The following is a 23,146-nucleotide window of genomic DNA, read 5'->3' on the forward strand; positions in this document are numbered from 1 at the left end:
GATTGCTGAGTTAGAAAAATACCAGAAAGCACAAGAAGGCCCACCAGTTTACATGCTTATGTGATGAAAGTTGCTGTTTTTTCCAGATGGAATAGCTAGTGGGACTCGCCTAAGTAAGTTGCTGTGCTTTTCCTCTCTTCCAGCTTTTTCTTACTTTTAATGTGTGTTTTTAGTGCTATAATCAAAGGTCATCCCCAGTCTTTCAGTCTCCACATACATGGCTGAGTGAATGCATTTTTCTTTCAAGTTTATCTTTGCAAAGAAAACCTGTGGGTGGAGAATTTAAAATGGGATTCAGAGTGTTTGAGACTTCTCTAAATGACATACCTGGGAATGCTGCCACATACCAGACACGTTTCAGTGATGTGTATTTCATTGCTGTAGGACACCAAAGATGAAGTAAGGTAGGCTGTGTCAGTTGCTACTGACAGTGTTCATAAAGTAACAGAAGGTTTGCAGGCATGCTGAACTGAAGGATCATCCTTCTTTCTTATTTTTATTTAAGGTTAGGTTTTATATGTTCCACCATATTATCTCTTTATACTGGAGTATTGTCATTTATTTGATATGAAAAAGCTTGTCCCTTTCTTACTTGAAAATAACTTAGAAGATATTTGTCTTTCCTCAGACCAGTCAGGATGGGTTCATGCTGAATGTTCTCTCTTTGTTTTGACTGGTAGGCATTGGTCCTGCTCACAGTATTGTGTGATGGGCAACTTTTGTGCTACATGTGCTGTTGTGTGGTGGATTTTTTGGGGCTTCATCCAGTGGTGCAGTATAGTGTCTGTATAGGATGTTTGTAGGAAAATTTTGCAATGGCACTTGAGTTTGGTTGAGTTGGGTATTTTCTGCCCACTGTCAGGTAGAATGTGTGATGTATTCTGGATAATTTGCAAATCTGCTTAGCTGAAGTTCGGTTTTATTTTTACAGCTGTTTGTAATTTGTCTGAAGAGTACAGGCCATAATGGTTACAACCTGGTGGTTATGGTGGTGTCCCTTGCCTTGCAGCAGAGGGAATTGGTGATGAATCCAAACTGTACTATGATAGCTAAACATGAAATACTTGGTTTTAAAGGCCTGATGGCATGTGTGTCTCTGCTGATCCTGATGATTGTGCTGAATAACATAAAAATGATGTGGTCAGTGTCCTCACTAGTTGCCTTTAACTTTGCGCTGTGAATGTCCTGGCAGCACTGTGCAGCTGTATTACCTGCATGCATGTTTGGACCAAGGGTAGAGGATGCTCAAATTCCCTTCCTGCTTTCATCTGTAGGAATGTACACTGCCACTGTGCACTAATGCACATTCTACATTATTCCGACCTGATTTGTAAATAGATGTATAAATTCTAAGAACTGAGCAGAATAGATTCATGTATCTTCAGCGATGTAGTTTTGTGATGCATGACTGCAAAAACAAGCTTCTTATTGAATGAGAATAAACTTGTACAAGGGGAAAGAGGAAAAATCTGTCAGAATTCAGAAACCTGCATCTAAACACCCTCCAGTAAGTCACAAATGAACTGCAGCAGCAAGAAAATAGTAGTCTTTGTTCTAGCTGTATGTTTGAGGTTTATGTGGTTTCTTAATTGCACTATAAATTGATATCTCTGTATAGGGCCCTTTGAAAATGAACAGCTTTGTTCTTCAGTGCATTCAGGTCTGAACACAATGTAAAGACTGAGGAAGAATGGAAGTCTGTGAAATGGCACTATTACGCAAAAGTTTTTTGAGAACTTGCAAAAAAACCCCACCAAAACAGACCAAAAAACCCAGAGCATACTGCCAGTTGTTAAGTGATTTGTTGTCTTACTGTAGATGTAGCATGGATTGTCAGAAATCAGTGGGAGCTGTGAAAGACCCTTGTATTCCATATCAACATGGCTGTATGGGCACTTAATGAGCAGTAGGATTCTGTGGTAGACCATATGGGTGTATGCTGTGGTGTTTACTTGGAGTTTCATGGTCGGTTCTGGCAGAACCAGTCTCTTACCTGACCCGTCTGGCATACTGTGCAAGTGATCTTAGCCTAGAAAGCTGTGGATCCAAGTCAAGCTGCTGACCTTTTCCTCCTGCTTATTAATAAACCTTCATGTTTCTCCTGCAGTCAGTGTTGTATACAGCGAGGCTGGGGAAGAGCATTTCAGCACCGTCTCATCCTGCTGAGAAGGTGGCAGTGTGCCTTTCTCGGGTTGCACAGAGATACTTTGGTCTGGGCAGGGGCTGTGCAGGCAGCTGGTGTGTGTGTCAGTGCCTGTGGAGTCTGCACTGAAGAGCAGCTTTTGAAGAAAGGGCATAAGTGGCGGAACTGCAAACCTACCACGAAAATCTGTTGAAAGAGAGAGAGGTCAAGGAAGGTTTGGTGCAGTTTGTCACTGCCAACACGTTCACCCCAGAGGGGATGTGCTAGACGTACTGCTGTTTGAAAGCTGGCTGCCTTTCTAAACTACAGGACAGTGGCTTATTTTGGCCTTGACCTGTCAGTTGCTGGTGTTGGTGATGGAAGTTTACAAGGGAATTACTGCTAGGCTTGAGTCATGGGAAACTGATCTGTGCTTCCTGTTTTGGCCATGGAGATTCCAACTTAATGATGAATATCAATAGGGTATTTTTATTCAATAATGTAAATGAGGTATATGCATTCTATTTTTTCTTCCTTTTCTGTTTCCATGGTGAGGGACAGGTGTGTGAAAACTGAGTCATGGGGCCTTACAGAGACATAAAAGTGCACAGAAGAGAAATGTAATATTGTAAAGAGAAGGCTTTAAAGTGATAGCAGAATGTTTCACTGGGAAGAACAGAAAATGGTTCTTGGTGGAAACTGAGGGTCTTGCTGAACCCTGCATTTGGTACAGGTGAATAAACTGTATTTCTGGAAATTGCATCTGGGTCTGGAACAGCAAGCAATGTAAGGGTGGTCTAGTGTAGCCACATCTCTACTGTGCACTAAGAACAGCTACAATATGTAATTCCATGTATCCTGGTAGAGAAAATACTGCAATTTTCACTTTAGAATACAGTCTTGTGTTTTGCTTGAACTGCTGCATGAACTGTCTGGACTGCAAGAACTTGTTAAACAAAGCTGAAACTGCTATTTGCATGGGGCAAGTGATACTTTGGAGATCTTTGCCATTATTTTGCATACTTTTTAATGTTATTTCAGCATTTCTTACTGAAAATTGTGTTAGAGCCCAAACCCCCAGGCAGATACACTATAATATTTCACCCTGGTTATGCTTAAAGCATGACTAAATTTGCATCAAAAGCTTTTCTACATGAACTGTAAAACAAGTTAAGTAGATTGACTTTGTTTCAGGGAAGTCAGTGCCTACGTAGAATATAAAAGTATTTTTCTAAAATTTCTCTCTTTTAATTATGTGATATGCCATCCTTTCTCCACAAGTTCATTTTTTCCTTCTGCCACATTAAGTTGCAAGGAATTGCTCTCCAGACCTTCTTCAATAGCAAGGAGAGCTTCATATTCTCTCTTGACAGTAAAAGAGATATGATAAAGCTTTGAGGTCTGCTGTAAGAACATACTGGACAGAAAACTGAAAATTAATGAAGGCTTAAGTAATGAAATTGAGAGTGTGCTGTCTCCAAGCTCTTTTTAATGTTACTAGCTTCAGTTGTCAAATCTTGGCTTCTTTTTAACTTTTTAAGCTCAAATAAGAGTTTATGTATCAAATGAGGAATCTACACAGGGAATTTGTAGGTAGAGAGATCTGTTCTTGTCAGGAAATCCTGTGTTTATATTAAGGGTTGTACCTGTAGGCCTTGCTTTCCATTTTACCTGTTGCTCTTGAAATCTGAGTCTTCCACAACTCCCTTGACAGCGGCTTGTTTATTCGTGCACAAGCCAAAAATGTGACAGTCTTTAAAATAGTCAGACTATTACTTTGGGTTAGTGATACTTTCCTATGGTCTTAAAATGTCTCATCATCTTCTTCAAATGTAACCATGGTACTTAAAATCCAGAAGATGTTCCAGTCTTATTATGGTTATATTGAGAAAACTGAGTATTGAGAATGATAACTTTCCTTGTGCTAGAGTATGTATGAGTCAAGGGAAATGAATTCTAATTGTGGTTCTGAGGCTGATAGGACCATTGTTCTGCTAAGTTAGGTCATGAAAAAAACATTTCGAAGGAAGGCATTTCTAAGCATCATAATATACTTGTTTTGAGAGAGACTTTCTTTTAAACTGCAGATGGGTAACGTTAGTGATTTTGTTTTTATATTTTTCAACTGAATAAAGAAGTGCTTCAAATGCTGAGTTTACCAACCTTGTAAAATTACATGTTGTTCTCTGCACTTTTACATTTAGCATGTGTCTGTAGTATTTTACTGAATTAGTTCAATTCCTTTTATTGCTCAAGAAAGGGTTGCTTTTGATACTGTAGTGAAAAGTTCCCCTTTCAGAGAAATTTCAGTCTTCTAATTAAGTTTCAAAGCACACAAAGAATAAAATCCTTAATATATAGGAATAAAGTTTGTCTAAGAACTGTTTTCCTCATGGAAAACTGGCTGGGTTGCTTGCCTGAGGCTGTTGGTAGACTGTGAATGCTTTCTGACTGGGTGCTAAGATACAAGTAAGTCATAAGGCATGCTGATAAGTGGGGAACTGAACTGCCAGATGGTAGAGCAGGTCAGCTTGTCTAGTCCACGTAAAGTAGTTTTTGGTCACAATAAAGATTTCCAGTCGAGCAGGAGCTGTCAGGGGGCAGTGTGGTCAAGTGCTTTCTTACTGCCTGTGCCATGAATCTGGTAAGTGAGGTTCAGTGTCCAGGACTATCCGTTGTGTGTTTTGGAGAATATGTACATGCACACAGGAAATTTATCTAAGGACACCTTCAGAAAGTGCCACGTCCCATGGTTATCACAAGTATTTTCCAAAGTCAGTTTCCAAATGGTCTGGAACCATTTGATCCATCTGTACTGAGTGAATCCAAACTTTTATTTTTGTGGTTCTTTGGGGAAAGCCACAATGCTGGATTTCAACTTCATTCTGTGTCTAAGTAAGATAGTCTGCAAATGAAGCAAAAACTGAGCATGTATTGCATTTAATTTGCATTTGTACTGATGCCTTAGGTTTTAACTTTTATATTTTTTAAATCCTGTACTGCCTAGTGTGTAACTCTGAAGTTTCTTGTGGCCTGTTAGCTGCTGTTCTCTCATGCTGGTTAGACATAACAAGCCACTCCAGGTTTGCTCTCCAAGGACACCTAGATTGTCCCAGGCCCCAAAATATGTAAACTAAGGACTCTGAAGAGGGGGGCAAACTTGGGGTAGTTACATCATTAACTGAGGTTGTAACTGGAGAATTGATCCTGATATGCAAATGGACCAAACTTACAAAAGTGTGAAGAACTCGTGACTTAGCGTCCATTTTGGGTGTAGCCTTTTGACTGCCCAAGGTGACCTTGAAGGCCCTTCAAATAAATACCTTTATTCCCTTATTCTTGTCTAGTCTCTGTTTTTTGGTGGCCATCTCAGGCATCAGTTTCCCCTAGCTTATGCTCTTGTGTAGTTCCCCCCTGTAAGGAGACTTGTTTTTTCCTCTTTTGTTTTGTTTGGGGTTGGTGGTTTTTTTTTTTTTTTTGTGTGTGTGTGTAAAGACTGTATCACAGCTTTGCTCTTGCCATGTTCATGTTAATGCCCCTTGAATACTAAAAAACTCTGTTTTAAAATCTTTGCTTGTGTGACTTTGACTTTAATGGCACTAAGCCATGGATAATTGGCTCAGTTTCCTAAAATTCCACAGCCTGTTGTTAAGATAAACATTTCTAGGTTCCCAAGAACACAGACACATGTATATGGTAATATACTGATTATACAGAGCAACCTTTAAAGAGCAAATTCTTATTTTCCTATTTTATTCTTGATGTTTACACACAAGCATCAGAAGCAGAAAAATGACTTGACAGAATAATTGTGCCAGTTTTTAAACTATATTGTAGCCTTTTGAGAAGGGCTGTGAAATGGCTTTGTTTTGCTGTAGCCATTAGCCCCTAGGGGAGCTGGAGGGAAGCAGTCCTTCATTGGAATGGTGTGTGTTGAGATGCACCCTTGTTAGTCAGGGGCACCTGTCTCAGTTGCTGGGAGGGCCATGTGACCAAGGCTTTGGTATAAGGCCCTGGATTGGTGGTTGTTTGGGAATTTGTGGTCTTGTTATTTCACTCCTCAACACTGGTACCTAAAGTGGCTTGTAAGGTTCAGATATCAACAAGTGTTGGAGATGGGGCTTTCTCTGGGCTGAAAAGGGCTGTGATCTGCATTCCCCCAGCCCAAAGCTTTAGAGAGGGGCTATAATTATAGAGCTCATCACAGAGCTGTGTTCAGTTCACTCATGTCCTCTCAAACACAACAGTGTATGGCTGAAAGCATTGCTCCCATACGCACCTAATCAGAGATGGCAAAAGGAAGTGGATATGAGGCCCAGGGATATTAACAGCCAGTTAAGAAATTGTGGGATAGGTTTTGAGAAGCTCTGTGCACCTTCAGGGTTGTAAGGCAACCTTGAAGAATGATGGAGGCTCTCACTGGATTGTGCCAGTTGCTCGAGCACGTGGGGAGGCTTGCTGCCAGGGAGTGAGGGCCAGTGATGCTAGTGAGCCAAAGCAGATGGACTTAGCATCTTACTCAGAGCAGGAATTGGTGGTCTGACTGTCCTTGGAGGTGAGCCTCCCAATAGTTGTGTTTGAAATTGCTTCTAGCAGCAACAGGATATTTAAATTTTTTGATGTCTGATAAAAATTAGGATGTTCTTACTCAACAGATGGGATTTTTATTTGTTTGTTGGTCTTATTTTTTGATAATCTTTTTTATATAATTATTCAACTTTGTCTAAAGCAATAAACTGAGTCTGAAAGTAAGTGGATCAGGACACAGGAGTTATGGTATATAGGTTTTGAATTTTTTGAGTTTTGTGTTTGTTTTGTTGGGGTTTTTTTTTAGGACAGTTAGCATAGAATTTCTTATCCCTGCTCGCACTGACTGTGTGCAATAAGAAACAGTAAAGAAAAACAGCAGTGTTGTGTTATGATATTTTGTGCAAATATTTTCAGAATGTCAGCTGTTAAAATTTGAAATAATGACACTTTTTCCCAATGCTGTAAATCAGTATTTTTTAAAATTTAAATTGTACCAACTCCATTTAGAGTGTTAAAAATCATTGCAGAGGGTGAGAAATTAAAAATTCCTCCTGTAATAGAAGAACAATAGTAATGCAAAACAAGATTAAAATTGCCCCCTCTCCCCCAGGTTTTAAACCATGATAAATATTTGGTTTGAGCCAGTCTGTTCTTTGTTTAGAGTTACTTGACTAAAACTCTTGGTCCTAACTTGCTGGCAATTAGGTCTATTGTACTTTTGATTAAACAGTAGTATTGTAGTGGTGGTGGGAAACCAACATACTAGCATGGTCTTTTGGCTGTCTTCCCTTGCTCTTTAGTTTTATCCTGAGGAACAAAGTATGGCTGGGCTGGCTCATCAGGGGTTTAGCTTGGAATGGGAACAGATTTTAATTTGAATATCTTTACCTACTGCCTGCTGTCTTAGGCCCAGCTGCTATTCAGTGAGTTCTTGGGGGGTTTTGTTTTGCTTCCCTGTACAAGTAGCTGGTTCATGTGTGTGGAGTGCATTTGTGACTCTGCTCTTGTTCTGGGCAAGTGCCCTCACTGCTCCTTCCTGTGGGTAGGAAGTGAGCTCAGGACTCAAGAGCAGAGACAGTGGTATTACCTCAGCTGCTGCAGCTCAGAGAACTTGTGGTAATCCACAGCTCTCCGCAGATAGCAGGAAAGCTGTACATAAAACTCTATTTTGAAAGCCTTTGAGGTTTATGGAGAAGTAAAGGATTGGGGAGTTCCATTCTTTTGTGGTATATAAATAAAGAGAAGTTTTCCTATTTCTGTTATCACTGTTCCCACCCACATTATCTGAGGACCTGGTTTGCTGCTGGTGTACTCATTTTCCCCATACCTGAGCTCTTTGATACCTGCCTTTTTATAGTGGTACAAGGAGATATGCTGGTAGGCATGGTGTTTCTGTACCAAAGCTGATACTCTTGTATTCTAGCTTGTGTATTCACTGTGTTTGAGGCTGGAGTCCATACATACTAAATATAACAGTTGCCTAACCCAAAAAGATTTGGTGGGTTTATTTGGTTTTTTGGGTTTGTTTTATTTTGCTTTTTTAAAGTCGTAAGATCTTATTCTTATCTTCAGCAAGTATTGGTCCGTGTCTTTTGGACCACCTTGTATTGATCTACCTCAGTGAGCACCTTGTACATGCATGGGTGTGAAAAGAAAGTACGTGTTTGCGGCGTTCATACTTTGCACTGCCATACCTCTGAGCTTTGTTTTCTTTCTTCATGAATTCCTTGTTTGCCTGCACATGCAGTTCTCATACACTCTGTGCTAGTCACTAGTGGTGATGGTTGAACAGTTTTCCCTTTCCAAGGCAGGTACACAGCTGAAGATCTCCCAGCCAGGGCCACGAGGTGTTGCGGGAAAGGGAACGCACTATTTAACATTTTTGCAAATTTTTTTGTTCACCAAGAGAGGGGGATGGTGGGGAGGGCATGGTTTTTGGCCTATATTTAATAAAAGGAGAGGGAGCTGTAAAAAGCTTCCAATGTAATGTGAGCCTTACGTGAGGAAGAACTATTTATAGATCCCTGCAATATTTGCCTGAAGGAACTTGAGAGCAGAGCAGGGCAGTGTTACGTAAAGCTGGGTGAGAGCACACTTGTGCCCTCACAGCTGCGAAGGTCAAACCCAGGGCTTGTCTTACAGTAGGCTTCCACTGTCCCTTGCCCTGAGAGGAGAAGAGACTGATGGGCTCCTTCTGAAGGCCAGATCCTAGTGGTGAGAAACTTTGGTTTGTGGAGAACAGTGGTGTGGTTTTCTTTTAAGAGGCTTATTATTTGTGATGTTTTGATTTCATTGTTTTTTGAGAAAACATGACTGTCTTGATTGATGACTTAATGGTCAAATAAAGCCAAACAAGGTTACAGCAGCAGCTTTCAGGACCTTGAGAGTGAGATTTCAAGCTGTACGTGGTTATATTATGGTTTAAGCAGCTTTTTGGTTATTGCTGCTGCTATTCTTGCTTTTGTTCTCTAGTGGTGACTTTTTAAATTCTAAATGACAGTACCATGCCACTGGCAGTTAGCCAAGTATTGTCCTGGTTTTGGATGCCTTCATTAGCTTAGTATTTGTTATGAGACTTTATGAAAGTGATTTTAGAAACCTTTCAGATCTTTAGCTTGAAAACATTTTTTATGGTTTCATAGGCAGAAGAGCCTCTCTTAGGGAGGCATATACCTGTGATGATCCTTCATAGCATGTGGCATTAACACAGGGTGTTGATACTTTTCTGAAAGATTGCATTTGGCTAGGTCAAAGCATTCCTAACCCTACCGAGAAGGAGAAAAAATTCCAAAACCAACAAAAAGCATGGAATGTGATCTGAATGTACTATAAAGCTAGGAAACTTAGGCAAGATGCTTGATTAAAAGGGCCTTGAATGGCTTTAAAATTCTGGATAAGGATGTAGTCTGCAGTTATCCCAGATGTTTGTCCCTTTAGTTTTTACTGTAAAATTACTGGATCTCTTCTAACATGAGAAATGCAGAATTTTGTGAAGTGTTTGAAGGTAAATAAACTGCTTGTCACATTCTGTCACTCATCTGTGACACTTAGACACTTTATGTCCCTTGAGCTAGAGGTTTTAACTAAGCAGTCAGCATTTTGCATGTTTAAAAGGCAGGTTCTGAGCAGAAGCTAAACCCCATGGTTTATAAGAGAGTATATATACTACAGCACATAATTAAAACAACTCAGTAAATTATTTGGGATCATATTCAGGCTTTATCTAAAAGTTAAACAGTGAATGTTTATATGTGTGTGTGTGTGTGTATGTGTGTGTAAAAGCCAGACCTTTTGCAAATGGTTGTTTCTTCAAGGTGTGACAAAGTGTATTTAAATTGAAGAAGGCATTTTGACTGGCTTTTGAACCCACCCACTTACTGAAGAAATTACTTTTAAATTAAAAGAAGGCAAACTTTAATAGATTCAAGATGTGCATTATGAAAGAAATAGAGTTGAATACTTGAAGCAAATCTAAGTTGCTTCAGTCAGTTATTTTCCCAAACAACAAGGGTAGGCAAGCATGTTTATCTTTTTACAGATGAGACAGACATATAAAGTAGCTTTGATTTGCTTCCGTGTCTACATGGAGCATTTTGCATCTGAAGAATTTTTTTTTGGTGGGGGGTAAATAAGAACCTTGAGGCTTCTTTTTAAACAACTTAGCAAAACGTACCAGACTTAAAGTAAAACAGAGGTGTTTAAGAGATTTAAAACATGATGCACAAAACAAGGAAGAATATTTCTGGTGGGACTCTTTCAAGTATATAAAAGAGTGGAATTTGCACATTCTAAAACCCTCTGATGTGTTTAAGCAGCAGTTAGTACTTAGTAACTGAGAATTAGTGAATTAGTAAATTAGAATACAGGATCAGGGCTCTGAAGCTCCAGGCGGATGTGAAGAGCAGAAAGCTCTCTCAATCCCTTGATACCGTGTGGTTCTGTCTAAATTAGCAAATACTTTGGTCAGTAGGGGTGGGTGACTATTACGGTCTCTGTCCGGCTCTGTGGGCTCATACGCGTGCATGCACAAACGCACGGCTAGCTTCAGTATAAAGTCGGTAGCAAAAGAGGCAGGAAGGGTCTTTGCGTGTATTCCAGCAGGAGCATTTATTGCTTCTACGCTGTCGAAGGTTGCAGAGGCAAAGGCGAGAGAACAGTGGCGATCCGGGGTTTTATACGGGGGCGGGGAAAAGGCAGGACTAGGGAACAGGGACCGGACCAATGGGGGAGCTCTGGGAGAGTGATGAGGGGTGGAGGCTGACAGCCAACCGGGGAATCCAAACTGGAATAGATCGGCGTAACAGAACAAGCATCCTGGGAGAAGCCTTTTTGGTCACCCTAACCTAAGAGGTTCTTGTGGTACTAGGGACTTGTCTTACTGAGAGCTCTCTGTCCCTTGTAATGTAGGTTCACTGGCCACCACAGATGACTAGATCAAAACACTGAAGCTTCTTAAATCTTCATTACTGATTTCGGGGAGTTACTTTAGATTAGTTTTAGCTTGTCACCTTGGACTGGATGTCCCCACTTACCTGGGCAGTTTGAAGCTTCTTGAAGGAGAAAATTTAATAGGTACACGCCAGATGACTTGTCAGTGATGTAGCCCATGGGGCTACCTGAAGTTTCATGTCCCTGTTAGACAGGAAGTAGCATTTGAAGTGCATCTTGGAACAGAGTTTTCATATTTCTACTCAAAAGGGAATTGATGGCTCATATGCATCAGAGCTGTTCTGCAAAACCAGCCAGCTCACAGTAAGTGGTTCTGCTTCTGCTCTAAACCAAACAGCATAGTTACATATGAGAGTATGCATAGCAAAAGGATGACCTGGAAGGTTTTAGTCAGATGTTCTGGAAAGATATTTTTCCCCTCTATTAAGGAAGTATTCCTTTAAATTGGCAGATGTTTACAATGTCCCAGTTGCCATTTTAGACTATTGAATAAAAGTAGTATTTTGTGAGTTATTCAGCTCACAAAATCTGAGCTGGATAACTAAAAAAAGTTCAAAGCTTAGTAATCACCAAAGGGTCCAGCATCTGGTTCCTGGGTAGCACATTAGGAGTTCCAGATGTTTTGTGACAACAGTAAATTGCTGTTGCTGCAATCCAAGATGGTGGTAAGAATAATGTTGCAAAGTTATAGATAACATATTTGGCATTGCTGGGCTCTAGGTAAGCACATGGCTGAACACCTCTGCTTTTGATGGAGGAAGGATTACTTAAAGTCATTTGTGTATTTAGATTCAGATTTAAGTTGCGTTTAGTGCTGAATGCAGAAAAACTTCATCTCATTTTCAACTTGGCAGTTGAAAAGCAAGTGGTTTATTTTATTTGCTTGTATATGAAATTTGTGGTGTATGAAACTCAACTCTTTCCCACAAAACAAACTTCAAATGAAAAATGGACTCATTTCTTTTTAATGTCCAGAACCCAGAAATGGCTGACTGGAGATTTTCTTTCCCCCTCTACCTCAAACCCATCAAATTTTGGCTGTTGTCTAATGTAAATGTGTCTGTTAGCTTCGAACTGCTTTGCCTAGATAACTGGCAAAGCTGGGTTGGTTTTTTTTTAAGTGGGACACAGGGCCGACTAATCACATCTCAATTTTTGACTTGCCTTTTGTAATCTGGGCTGCCACAGGTACACTACAGTCAGCACCCAATGTACTACTTTATCAGGTCTTGGTTATATTGCAGTTATAGTCCAATCTATTCTGTGGATGTACTATTAGATTGCAGAGGTGTTGGCTCTATGTAGAATTTAAGGTCTTAATATAGTAACCATGCCAATACTCTGTTTTAGGCATTTATTGGGTTAGACCAATATCTGAGCATTCTGCTGAGGTGGTGTGCAGGAGCAAGTCTTTGTGCTTGTGTGATCACTCTAACAAAGTGCAAGGTTGGAATGAATACCTTTAACAAATAACTGACAAATATGGTTTTTTCAGAGTAGAATGAACCTCTACTTTTAAAAAATATATAGATGATAAACTTTAGGGAATTTTGCTCTTTCAGCAAACAGTTTTACACTGAAGAATTAAGTTCAAACATTCCAAATTAAATATTTCTTTAGTCCCACATGTGTCTATTGGCTTCAAACTGTCATTGTATTTAGACTGGGAGAAATGGTACAATACAGCCAATAATGGTACAATACAGCTTTTGCCATACTGAGGCAAAAGCTGAATTATGTCATATTAGGTAGGAGAGGAGTTATTTAAATGCTATATGCAGGCTGCTGTTGGCATATGCAGTAGAAAGAATGAAATGGGTTGAAATTTCATTAAGAAAAGTTATAATCTGATTTATAAACTCTGTGCTTGTTTGGATGTCAGATTAAGTACAAAGCTGCAATAATGATTTATATCCTCATTTGTGTGTCAGGAGGAGTAAATACCAAAGACTGCAATAACAATTTGTACCATCTTGTTTATGAATATTGTATGTGCAGGTGATGCTGACTAAAGAATAATATTAATGTTGTGTATTTCATGGGGACAGTAGGTACCATGTCCATTTCTCTTCATGGCTGTTTTGACAATCTGGTAAATAGTGGTCAGCTGCAGTTTGGTTTTATTTTCTGTAATAGGAAGACTTAGAAATTTAAAAGACAAGTGTGCACTGCCTGTATTAGGTGGTAATATTTGCCTTGCGAGAGGGGCCATGCAAACAGTGCCTCCATAGTGTTTCAGAAGAGTGAACAACATTTCTCCCCTGTGTGTATGGAAACTGAGGATATTTAATAAGTCTGAAAGGAAGCAGACGTAATACACATTGATGCTGGCTTTCTTTGTTCCATGATACAAGGTTTTAAGATCAAGGCAAATTCTCTGCCTTAATCCTGAACTTTCTCATGTAGATGTTCCACGTGTTTCTTCTGCAGACCAAGCAGACTGACTATTGTGAATTTTGGGGGGGTTGGCTTTTGTTCCTTCTTTGTGCTTTCAAGCTTATTTTTTTCTAGTTTCTGTAAGTTCCAACAGTGAAACAGGTTGTGTAAAGGAAGAGGCCGATGACTTTTGTTTCTGGATGTGTATCTCTATTTACTCTTAACAGAGACAAGGCAGGAGCTGTTGTGGTGAAGTTTACGGGAGGGGGAGAACTGGTTCCATGGTACCTCAGTGGAGTGAATGTTAAGAGGTGAAACTCATTCAACACAAACTTCTAATGCAAACTGGAATATTATGTTCTGGCCAAAAGTATTTTTGGTGAGGATTGTGTGGGAGAGTCAGAAATGAGTGGAGGTGGTCAGGTATGTCAGATGTTGGTTCAGAAAAGTTACAAGATCTTAAATTCCCAGAACTCACTTGAAGACTGCGCACAAATCACACCTTGGTTATCAGTGTTACTTCATTCAGGAGTGCTGTTGTGTTCCTGGCTTCCTGAGGTTGCTAAGGCAGGGCCTGGGGAGGAGGGCAAGAAAAGCTGAAGAGTGCAGTTGGTGCTTTTAGTTCCTTAATCCTAGTCATGGCCTTGTTCATAACAACAGACTTCCCAAAGTTTCCCAAAAAAAATGAAATTCATAGATGTGTGGTAGCAGCTAGGACAAAATTGAGCCAGTCTAATCAGTCAGTCTGTACACTTCCAGTACTTTTTCTTGTTTATAGCTTAAACTGTTTCTATCTTCAGTGTAGAGGGGAAAATTAAGATTTGCATTTTGTTTCCCAACTTCATTTGATTAACTTATTTCTAATATCCGTAATATCCTTCTTGTTATTTCTAAAGAGCTACTTGAAAGGGGACGATTTTAAAAGTAGTCAGTACAAGTAACCCCACTGTTCTTTTCAGTATGTACTGTGATAGTGCAGGAATAATGGGATGCTCTGCAGGGGAACCATAACACTTTCTGTTAAAGCACTCGAGCGAAACTTTCTCGTCCTGCAGCTCCCACAGTAGAGTATCATTTTTATTTGGGTACGGTATAAATTTATAATTTGATTTAGTATGTTCCTTTAGCTATTATGGTCCTTACAAAATACAGTTTTTGAGTTTCTGAATGTGAGAACTATTTCCAGGTTAAATTATACCATGCAGTAATACAAATCTATGTAATTGAGGAAAACTTAATGAAATGTTATTTTGTGTGTAGGGATGTTTTTTTCAAGAGTTAATACTGCCCATCTGTTTTCTAGTTATGATGTTCTGATTTCAGTGCAAAGGTATCCTTGTTGAGACCCTCTGAAAGGAGGAGAGAATTTTGCTTTTTTTGTTCTTAAGCTTGTGCTGAAGGGGGAAAATAGGTAGAGAAATGATGATGCTGGTGCAGTGTTCCAACTTTGTTGCAAGACTTCTCTGAAACTTACTCCTAGGAGATCTAAACCTGGTCTTTGTCTTGACAGTTTAGGGACAGATATTTGAGTCTTGCAGTGAGTTTCTAGAAATACTGTCATGTTTTGGTGGAGCAATAATGTTATTGGCTAGAAATGCCAGAAAACAAGATGCCAAAATACTGAGTGCAATTTTGACAGCAAAATAAGATTATCTGGACATATTCCTAGAGATTAGAGAGAGCCTTTTTCACATAGAATTCTCAAGAAAACTGTTGTGTATCTGGTTCTCAATGAAACACTGAACATGCTATATAGCATGTTCTGTTGCTGCACTTGCGTATGGAATTGCATCCACACCTGCTGCTTCCAAACCAGTGCAATTGTGTCTTCTTGCTGTCTGTCTTTGTTTTTCCCGTGTGTCTGGGTATTCCTGTGTGGCTTGTTCTACAGCTGCCACTTATGCCTTGTAGCTATTACATGTATAAAGTCTTTCAGGTCCTTTCCCAAGTCTGTTTGTCTGCAATCCCACAATTATATTTTCCTTTCCTAGCAGCAGGGAGCATTTGCATCTTTCCTTACACTGCTGATAACCAGTAGCAGTACCATACCACCACTTCTTGTAGTGCCTTTAGCTCCTTACACAGAAGGTTTGGTGAAGTTTTGGGACAAATGTGCTCTTCTTCATTCCTTCTCTGGCCAATTTCATCTTGCTGGGGACATCAGTATCCAACCTTGAGGGACTTTGTTCCCAGTTTGAGGCTGAGGCACTGGGGAGCAGCAGTGTGGTCAACCCCTTAACCCAGTGCACCTTGAGTTTTGTTTTCTGTGTAGTCTGTAAAGGAAGCAGAGGTGCCAGCTGCCAGTCTGTCAGTGAGGGGCTGGGCTGTGCAGTGGAGAGGAAAGTCTGGTAGGGTTATAGAATAAACTTCCAATTATTGCTGTTTTGTTTGCTCCCAGTTGATTTCAAATTATGATGTTATTGAAGTGCCAGTAGATCAACCAGGGATGTGCTGCCTCATACAGATGCTGGATTACACAGAGCTTTGGCTTGGTTGATGTGAGAGAAAGTTGGTGAATGAGCCAAGGTACATGGACTGTGCTTACTGCAAGTTGGGATAGGCAAAAATATGGGTGTTTAATCAGCTGTTGGTAGTAAAAAACACGATACAAGGGATGGAACTTTGCCACTGTGCAAGGTGCAGAGTGTGCACGACTGTGCAAAGAGCAGACGTAGGCTGCTGCTCTGTGAAGAGTACTGGCATTTTCGTATTTGCTGAATTTGTCAGGTTAAACTAATGTTTAAGGAAAAGAAAATCATCTGTCCTGATATACACTGTTTGGAATGGCTTGAATTGAACATTTGTTTATTTTGTGCTCTGCAGACTTCTTGAAGCCAACTCTAGCAAAGAGAAGGAGTTCCATCTGTGCCAGCCAGCCCCAGTCTCCAGTGCTGGTCCCCCTGATGGCACATTGCACAAGCCTGTGAAACCTGCCAAGCTGGACGCCACAGCTTTGCACGACTGCACTTTGGCCGCCACCGTGCCTCCCTCGGAGCTGTCGAACCATGCAGTCCTAGCCCGCGACACAGGCATTCACGAGGAGCACTATGTAAGCGAAGGGGTGGAAGATGATGTGCCGGACTGCAGAGAGTACAGAGATGCCTGCACCATTACTGGTAAGCAGTCAAATCTTTCTCCTTGGTAAGCATGTGGAGGTGTAGAATTAAGCTCATGGTGGGGTATTGGCTTCATGGACGGTCCTGCCGCTGTTCTGCGCATTTCTTCTTGTCTAAGAAGTGATTTCACAGGCACCAGGATTTTCAGTGAAAGCACTTTGTAATGTTTAAGGTCCTTGCAAATGGGCCAGACCAATGATAGCTGTGAAACCAGGTTACTGTTTACCCAGTATTTATGTACTAGGGAAATGGAACCGTTTGAAAGTTTGTTTGGAAAATAGCCAAAATCTGGGATGAGGAGAAAGGAGCACTGCAGCTTAAAGTTTATGGAATGCTTGTCCTGATGTTCAGCATAATTTAGATTTTTCTCTTCATAAGAGAATTGCTTTGTGGGAGAAAAGGGATGGGCGAAATAGGATCTAACATTTTTACTGCACATATTTTTGCTTTTCAAAGCCATTTCTTTTTTTCACATTAGTTCTGGAAAGTTAATGTATATTGAATTGTTAATTGTATATTGAATAGCTTCTTCTGCATGCATTTATGAAAGGTTGAATACCTTATTATAGATTCATACAAATAAATCGAATATGTGTTGAAGTATGGTATTTTAAATAGAATTAGATTCTTAGTGCTGTGGTCAGCTGACCAAATTTTTTTGTGTTTGAATAATCACTTTAAGTCAGTTTAGTCATGGTTATGGCCATGAAATGACAGGCAGTTTCCATTCCAAGTGCGTGGTTTGTTGGCTGAGCTGTGAGGCTTCTTTTAGCCTAATGTGACCTTGTGAGTTTTAATTCCTTTTGGGAATGTTTGAAGAGTCAGCTGAGTTTTTGGAAGGGAGAAATGAGATGTCTGAGAAAAACAGCTAAGGCCATGCTACTTGGCAGCGAGATACTTTTATCCTGAGTTGCTTTCAGCCCTTTCTAGAATTGTCTTTAAGTCACAGAACTAATTAATGGTGACTGTCAACAGCTGCTTTAGTAGCGTGCCTTAGCTTAGCTCAGCCCAGCCCAACAGCTGTGTAGTTATTAAGGGTTGATATTCTGAAAAAAAGGAAATAGAAAGAAGGGCAGAGGTGCTCTCAAGTCCATCCTGATTTCCTTGGGAAGACAAGCAGCAGGATTAACACTGGAGTTACTTTGTCAGGTATGTGTCTACATGGAATAAATGCTTTGTTTAAACTTACTTGCCATCCTTCCTTCCTTCCTTGTTTTCATAGAGCTACTTAACTGGTTGGTTCAAAAATGGGTCATCCTTTTGACTTCCATGTAGGTATTTGCTTGTTAGGTAGACTAGAAACTACATATCACATAAATGCATTCCTGGCAGTGTAACTGTTTTCCAGGCCCCTTGTAGAAGGATCTGCAAGGCTGTGGCCTGTCTTCACTTCACCCCCTTTCCTCCCTCCCCTGTTAACGGGAATTTAACTTTGTTTTTCTGTTTCTGACTGTAAACCAGGACAACCAACTTCTTTCATGAATCACGATGCCTTCTTGATTATGGTTCCTTGAAAGGCAAGACAAACTCACTTTTTAAACTTCTAAAAAGTTTTTATTGAATGGAGGCCAGTGCATGTTCTTGCTACTTCACATTCCTTCAAGCCTGGTGTAGTTTCTGAATCTCTTTCTTCTTGCTGAGCTAACAGCCAAGTGTTGTTTACAGATTGATGCTGAATTGCTTTTTAAAATAGATTTGCTGTTCTGTGGCGTCACATTTGTACTGTTTGTGACCTGAGGACAACATGATGTGACTTGCAGTAGAAATAGCAGTGGTTTTGTTGATTGTTTGGTTAGTTGGGGTGGGGGTTTTTTTGTGTTTATCGATTTTTGAGTTTCAGCTTTTTGTTTCATGTTTTAAAGGTGTCACAGGGCACAGGCTGGATGTAAGGAATTGGTCTCATATTCCCTCTGTAAAATCTTTATCAGTATTGTGTGCAGGTATGCAGTGTCTACCTTTGAAACATAAATACTTGATTGAGTTGTCAGGATTCCCAGAGACTTTAACATGAAGACTTTGTTTAGTTCTGATTGGCAAATTAGCACTATTTGCACTTTTAAAATGGTTAGTGGGGAAAAAAATTGCTCATATCAAGTGTGCATATACCATACTTTTTCTTCTGGTGCCAAGCCTTGACTCATCCTAGAATTCAAATTCAGCAATCAGGGAAGTCTGTTTTTTTTTTTTTTTTTTTTTAGTCTAAGGTTAAGACCTTCAGCCTATTGTAAAAGTTATCTGCAAAAATTCTTGCAAATAAAGGCTTGAGCACAGTTAAGAAAAGAATGGGAAACTGAGGCAGAGTGTGGTGTGGTGATGCTTTCTGTAATGCAGCAAGCTAATGGTAATTGGAGCTATCTCTGATATAGCTAATAGTAAATTATATGATGTGCACATTTTGCTGTTTAACTTTTCAAGACCACTGATGCTCAAAAATTCTTAATGCTGCTTCCTTTTTTTTTTCATTACTGTTTTTGTTTCCTGTTGTGTTTGCTGGCAGTAGAGAGGTACTTGGCAGTCTCTGTCAGGAGCACCATCTTTCCTGCCTGGAACCCAAGAGCAGATTCAATGTAGCTGAGAGCATTGCACATTCTGATTGTGCTAAGTGTGTTTTCTTGGATACAGGGCTGGCTTAAACATTTCATGTCCCCAAGCCATCTCAGAATTGTGCTTTAACAGATTTCTGTGGGAGTGCAACTGGAGGTATTTTAGGCAACTGGTCTGGATAGAATCCTTGCTCCGCTTTCGTGTCAGAGAGGAGATGAGGGTTACTTTTTACTTAGGTCACACCTCTGATCTGTCCTACTGTGTGGCCTAAAAGCAGTTATGTTGGCATAGCAGAGGCAATAAGCACTGCAGGGCTGGACCCAGGTGACAAAAAACAGTGTGGTGAAAAATTTCCTTAAGCCAATGTGTGAGAGAGGGACAGCCCCGTAAAAGCACCTTTCCCACTGAATTTGATGTTAAAGCACCATCCAAAGCTCATAGGTGCTGCAAGTGAAGCCTTATGCAGGTAAATGCATCTGAATCTGTGCTGACTTCAGCACAGAAGGGCAAATGAAGTCGGATAGTTGATCCATTGAAAAAAAAAGTTTGTGAATGTTTTAAGAGTTATTATGAAAAAAGTGCTGGTGGGGCACATACTTTCTAAACACTAAACCTGAAAATGGACTCAGTAGCTGTTGTAATAGATTTTTTGTTTTGTAATACTTCATTTTAGATTTTGTTAGCAAGATATAGGAGAGAAGATCAGTGTAGTCTGACTTGAAGTTTCTATTGCTATTGATTGTGGAGCTCTTGTAGGTAAATGGGTAGGAGACGCAAGTCCTGGGGTTGGTGGACAGTGGGGTAGCACTGTAGGAAGTGTCATGGTGCTGCTACGTGTGGGAGGCATCTATCATGTCCTAGTTGTTGGGTTTTTTTTCCTTTTAACTTTTCTTTTTCTTGCTGCTGCCATTCATCCCAGAGCATAGAGACAGGAATACGGATGTAGCACCATCTAGTGTTCCTTTTGCTAGAAAGGGAGTGGAAAATGCTTTTCTGTCTTTTCTGTATTTGCAGTGCAGACCTGAATGCTTTCAGTCAGATGTTGATGAAAACAGCAGCTGGAATTAGGAGCTTTCTTCTCTAACACCACCACCACCCCCATCCCATTTTTTGTAGAGCAGGAAGGGCTGTAATCTTGGCATGAAAAAGCAGAGTATCACTAAATTGCTCAATAGTCCCAATTTTATGAATTACAGAAGCCTCTTAGTCTGATTGGCTTTCTTTCTTATCTGTCAGCTGCTGTCAGACAAATCCTGTCCTCCTGGAAATGGAGAGTACAGTGGAGATGGAAGTCTGAAATATCACTGCATACTACTCTTGTGATAGCTGTTTGACTGCCAGAATATTTTGTGAGGTTTTTTGTGTTTTTTTTCTTTTTTTCCTCTTAAAATATGTGTAACACAGTATCCTTAGACATCTTCAATAAGTTAACTTTGTCTGCTTTTGCATGTCTGAATACTCACTATTTGCAATGATTTTGGTATGGTGTACTTTGTAATTCAAGAGCTAACTGCTTAATATGCCATGTAGGTTTCCTCATCCTTCTCTGAAAAGGGAGAGAATGAATGGACTGTAATTTAAATTGCACAGCTCCTTCATTAGTTTGCATGATTCATTTGTTCATTGTACTAATTACTCTTACTAAATGCATGTAGGAGTGTGTTTTCTGGCTGTTCAGGACAATTTCCTGAGGGCTGTTGAATTATTGGGAAATGCTTTGTGGTAATAACCTGTTCTGTGTCTTACTTTTGCAATTAACACAAGTAGATTTTTTTTTTTTTTAAATTGCTAGAAACAAAATTAAAGTACTGGAGGGGTCAAACCATGAAATGTCTTTTTTTCTCAGCAGAAAGGTATCTGTGAGAAGAGTTGGTATTGTTTGACCTTCCTCGCAGGTTGTGTAACTTGCATGTTAGTGCACTGACTGCAGTGGAAGGAGTCATAACATCCAGAGAAACCAACTTTCTCTTGCTGTCAAGCCTTATTCACACAATCTCCTAGCAATGTTTGGGTGCAGAAAGTTTTCTCTGGGTTTTCATCCTGTCTCTATCCTTATTCAGGCTTAAATTGTTCCCATATGAAACAGATTCCATTCTCTTCCACCAGGTTACCTCTCTTCATGGCAACATCAGCCTGATCTTACAGATAAGTGGTGTTGTTCTGACCATTTCATTATGTAACCACTTTATTTTAAAAGACATGCTTAGGGCCACGAATTTCCATTCTATTGTGTGTATGTCTCCCAAGATGCATGTTTTTGTGTTGTAAGGCTGAATGTCTGTTCCTTCTGTTTCAAGTATGATAAAACATGATTACTCAATATTAACTCCTTAGGGACTTAGGTATTAGAGGTTGTTGTGAGATTGCTTTACTCTTGTTATGCAGGTGATGGGGAGAATGCTGTACTCCTAGCTGTCCTGTTCTAGGTGCGTGAGTTACCCCCAGAAATTGTGTGCTTGCTATTCTGAGACTGTTCAACAGGGTGCTCTGGTTGGGTTTGGTACCTGTTACAGGCCTGCTGGTTGATTTATAAGCTTTAAATGGTTAAAAAAGTACTGAAAAAATATTGACAGTTTTGAATTGTTTCCCTTTATTTGAACCTCTCTGAGTTCTGTTGGGGTTACCTTTCTCTTTTAGTGGAGCATAACTTGCTCTGCATTTGCTTCTTTTTCAGCTCCTGATTTGGGGTGAGACTTCCATGTTTTTCTCAGTTTTGTCAATATGAGAGAAGAGGTGTAAAATGTTGCTTGGTGGAGCTGGAACTCAAGCAAAGAGCGTAAGAAATGCTCTGCTGTGTTGGACCAGCCAGCTCAGGACTGTGTTTTTGACTCCAGAAACCACAGATGCTGGATATAGGATCACATACTCAGCCACTCTCAATAGTCTACTCAGCATAAGTCCCCCCATCATGCAGAACTATTTAGTGTTGGAACCTGTCCATAGCTTTTTCTTATGTGGATCTGCTGATTTTATCCTGGAAGTTCATGGTTGCTACCCCCGTGCCTTGACGGCAATCTTGCACTGTTTCTGTGAGTATTTGTCCTATTTATGCAGGATTTTGGTGAATGTAAGTTCTTTTTCCTTGTGAAGTTACCTTCATGATTTTGAAAAACCTTCGTAATTTTTACACCCCTGCCTACTCCTCTCCCAGCTTTCTTAGTCTCTCCTTTAAATAAAGCTATGAGAATGTGGATCCTTACCTCAGCTCATTTACTTTTGTTATTGTTACTAGTCTTATCCTGTAAGCTTGATCTACTTTTCGGTCTCTTCTCCCTCTTTCCCAACACTTCTGTAAGCAGCTATTGCTAAATTCTGAACACTATTCCTTTCTCTAAAGCGTTCCAAAAATGCCAGTCCTGTTAACATGCGATAGCTCCTTCAAGCATGACTGGAACAATTTTATGAGTCTGACTGTATTTCTGTCTAGCATACTCTGACAAAATAATCTTATTCTCTGTGCCTGCTGCATCATTGCCTCTGTTTTGAATTTTCTGTCTGGCTTTTGGTGCATTCTCAGTCAACTTCATGCAGATTCCTCCCCCCCCAACCCCCCCGCTTGCTTTTCAGCTCTTACCCTTTTCCAATAACCTGGTGGTTTTTTCTGCTTCCTCTCCTCTGTCAGGTTGTTACACCACCTCTTAATCTGTGTCTCAGGCATATGTTTTTATTCTGTCAAGGATTGTCTTTTTGTGGTTTGATGGCATTTGGTTGGTTGGTTTTCCTTAAGAAGAATTCTGCTGTTCTCCCTGTCTAGCCCTCTTACTTATTTATCCTTCCTAATATGATCCATGTTTTTTAGTGTAAACTGTCAATTCTGACATCACTATGAAAGCAAGTGTTGTAATTACAAGTCTGGTGTGGCGTTTTTAAAGACATTCTTCTTAGCTTTCCCTTGTTTTGGGAAGCACTTACCATTCCTAAATGTGTACTTTATTGGAGGTAGAGGTGCATGAAAGCAGTAAGTGTTCATCAGTGTTCTGGGTTTGTTCTTTGTAGAAAGTACTGAAGG

The 23,146-nt window shown here is 40.1% G+C and overlaps 1 protein-coding gene across 2 annotated transcripts in view; it reads left to right on the top strand.

Annotated features, from left to right (window-relative positions):
- The window catches only part of TRAK1 (trafficking kinesin protein 1), a 103,497-nt gene that overhangs the window by 6,071 nt on the left and 74,280 nt on the right, over nt 1–23,146 (top strand). For both annotated transcript variants that reach the window (XM_032106001.1, XM_032106011.1), the window contains exon 2: nt 16,301–16,593. The gene's annotated coding sequence lies outside the window, so the exon portion shown is untranslated. The remainder of the gene's footprint in view (nt 1–16,300; nt 16,594–23,146) is intronic.

Source organism: Corvus moneduloides, chromosome 1, assembly GCF_009650955.1.
Source record: "Corvus moneduloides isolate bCorMon1 chromosome 1, bCorMon1.pri, whole genome shotgun sequence".
Classification (NCBI taxonomy): domain Eukaryota; kingdom Metazoa; phylum Chordata; class Aves; order Passeriformes; family Corvidae; genus Corvus; species Corvus moneduloides.